Genomic DNA, 3,555 nt, shown 5'->3' on the forward strand with positions numbered 1-3,555 from the left:
CATTTTTCCTCATGCTGCTTTTTTGTTCTGATTGTACTTAGTGAAATCAACACCTTCCAGACCGTGGTTGAACTGGTGCCACCATGAAGAAAAAGAGGTTACTAGGCTTTTTAGTGTTGTGAGAAAATTTGGTTGCAAAGAAAGGTTATATATTCTATGACTGGGTATTTGCAATAGTCATCACCTTGCACTCTCAAAGTTTTCTAATTCTGAATACGTGGATCTGAAAGTGGAGGAAGCAGGAATAAACATAAAACAAACACTTCGGATGATAATACAGTTAACATGTTGTAGAGCTGGAATATGAAACTGAAAAGAATGTGTATCCTTAATCACTAGGCTATTTATCTATTTACAAATATCTATAAAGGTCTAAATTGTTTTAGCAAAAGTTTGAGGAACTGATTTTCTGAATTGCCATTGACCATGAAAGAATGATTAGCTTTGGTAGACAACTGTGATACAACATAGTGAAAAACAGAAGAGGGAATAAAGAAAATTATGAATATTAACACCCTCACCATAAGCCCCAGCCATTTTATAGCATATTGCACAAAGCAGCTTGACAAATAATTCTTATTAATTATTAGGCCTGTAGAAATTCTATTTGGTTCATAAAGTTTTGACTCTGATTCTAACCTGTTTTCCTGTACTCTTTCTACAACTTTTAGCCACAGTTACCTTCCAGATGACTTCTTTCTTCCATATTTCTCTTCCACAATAAGAGAATGCAAGTACGTGGTGACAGTTGAAACAAGAACACTGAAAAAAAAATTGCCTGACTTCTAACTGAGGCTTGCGTTAGTGCAGTCTTTTTAGCTCTTCAGTGTGAAGTTCTGGGATCACAAAGGATATTTCATCCATAGGAATTTTGCAACTTGTTATTTTTGTACCTGACATCTGGGGGAAAGATGAATCTAAAAGGTTTTTAAAAATAGCCATTAGCTCAAGATATATTCAGGAAAGTGTATGAATAATTCCTGGGCACAGATGATACACATGGTGGCAAACAGAAATCTAACATGATAAAAAGAGATTGTACTGAAAGTCCCAGAGTCCCAGCCCATTACTTGCCCACTTCCTCAGTCACCTGTTTCTTCTTTCTTTCACCATGACAGATGCCACTGCGTCCTTTGCCAAGGACTTGCCGGCAGGTGGGATGGCTGTGGCCATTGCCAAGACAGCAATAGTGCCCATTGAGTGGGTCAAGCTGCTGCTGGAGGTGCAGCATGCTAGCAAGCATATCACTGCAGATAAGCAATACGAGGGCATTATAGACTGTGTGGTTCATATCCCCAAGGAGCAGGGGAGTCCTGTCCTTCTGGTATGGTAACCTGACCAACGTCATCAGATATATCCCCTCCCAGGCTCTCAACTTTTTCTTCAAAGATAAATATAAGCAGATCTTCCTGGGTGGTGTGAACAAGAGAATGCAATTTTGGCGCTATTTTTCAGGGTACCTGGCATCAGGTTGTGCCACTGGGGCCACCTTGTTGTGTTTTGTGTACCCTCTTGACTTTGTCTGTACCTGTCTAGCAGCTGATGTGGGCAAAGCTGGAGCTGAAAAGCAATTCAAAGGCCTTGTTAACTGGTTAAAATCCACAAATTCAATGGGATTAAGGGCCTGTAACAACGCTTTAATGTGTCTGTGCAGGGTATTATCATCTAGTTGCCTACTTTGGTTTCTATGATACTGCCAAGGGGATGCTTCCAGATCCTAAGAATACTCATATCTTCATCAGCTGGATGATTGCACAGTTTGTCACTGTGGTTGATTTCTATCCATTTGACACTATTCATTGCCTCATAATGATGTAGTCAGGGTGCAAAGGAACTGATATAATGTACACAGACAGGCACACTTGACTGCTGAAGGAAGATTACTTGTGATGAAGAAGGCAAAGCTTTTTTCAAGGGTGCATGGCCCAGTGTTCTCAGAGGCATGGGTGGTGCTTTTGTGCTTGTCTTGTATGACAAAATAAAGAAGTTCACATAAATTATTTCCTAGTCTTCCCTCCTCTGACCCCACAAACAGGCCTGTTGTATTATGTTACATAACTTGAGCTTTCTTGAGACTGTTGGCTGTCATGTTTATCAGTGGCAGCTATTTGTGGGAAGCAATAATATTCATATGACCAGTTTTCTCTTAAAGCCATTTCCGTGTTGATGATGGGACTCAATTATATTTTTATTTCAGTCACTCCTGGTTAACAACAAATTTGAAGAAGTAAAAAATATCTGAAATATATATATATGAGATTGTCCTTTGTAGAGTTCTAGGCTTGAGTTCTATATTTTGGAGTTTGATCCATTGAAAATCTTTATTGGACACCTAGTACATGCCAAAGACTCTGCTACATTAGGAGTGGTTGGGGGCCTGTACTACAATCCAACTGGGATACATGAAGGATGAAGAGTGAGAGTCTGGGACCTGGCAGGAGTTGCATCAACCATGCAGAGGTCAAAGTGTGGAAAAGAGGATTTATTGCAAACACTTGGGTGCAGGTGGGCCGAGTCTAATAAGAAAGTCAGAGCTGGGCAGGGTAAGAGGGTTAGTTTTATTCTCTTCTCCTTCCTTCTGGCAGTTTCTGTTGATGCTGGTTACCAGGCCTCTGGTCCAGGCCTGTGGTATTCTTCTGTTTAGGTTCTTTCCTCCATTGGTAACAGGTCTGTTTTGGTTCCTGCCTCTATTGGTAACGGGCTCCTTCTGTGTTTTGCCTCCTGCCTCTATTGGGAGCAGGTTCCTGTTTGGTTAATTTAAAGGTTAAGTACAGTTCATCACTACTGGCTGAGGAAGCATTCAGAGGGGGAAGTCTTGGGCCCTGAGGATACATTTTGCCTTAACAAAAAGAGAATACGTATACTTATAGCACAAAGCAGAATAAAATATAGTATACAATGGACAATAGGATATTATGGAAGAAGAGCATATTTCATTAGTGGAGTCAAGAAATGCATTGCTATGGTGATGGCATTCTTGTGGAGTCATGAAGGATAGACAGGATTTTGTCAGGTAAGGAGGCATTGCAGTATATGAGAATAATGAGAACAAAAGCACGTGGTCCATTTAAGATAGAGGGAGGGAAATGAAGGCTGGCTGGGTTTATATTGTGAATACTGAGCTGTGTGTACATAGCAGACTCTGTCCTCTTCCTTGAACCACTGTTTACTGCAGTCACCACACCCTCTTGGCTCTTTGCCAGTCTTACCAGCCACGGCTTCTCAGTGACTTTTCCGGGCTACTCTTCCTCAGTCTGAGCTCCATATGTTGAAGAGCTTCAGCATCAGTTTTTTAGTTCACTTCTCCTAACTTGCTATCATTTAAATATAAAATATTTGACATTTACATGCTAGGATCTCCAAATCAGCTTTCCCCATGACCTGTGCCCTTGACCTCCAGACTGTATATTAAATTGTCTACCTAGCATCTTTACTTTTGCTGTTTAAATTTCTAGATCCAAATGAACTCTTGATTCTTTGCTTTCCCCTCTACTGGAAGTCCTGCTCTAGTCTTCTCCAGCCTAGATGATGGGTCTGCCACCCACCTGGTTTTAC

General features: G+C 40.8%; 1 pseudogene; it reads left to right on the forward strand.

Moving 5' to 3' along the window:
• Positions 1–1,111: 1,111 nt before the first annotated feature.
• Positions 1,112–1,996, forward strand: LOC136393047 (ADP/ATP translocase 2 pseudogene; annotated as a pseudogene).
• Positions 1,997–3,555: the final 1,559 nt, after the last annotated feature.

This window comes from Saccopteryx leptura, chromosome 2 (genome assembly GCF_036850995.1).
Source record: "Saccopteryx leptura isolate mSacLep1 chromosome 2, mSacLep1_pri_phased_curated, whole genome shotgun sequence".
NCBI lineage: Eukaryota > Metazoa > Chordata > Mammalia > Chiroptera > Emballonuridae > Saccopteryx > Saccopteryx leptura.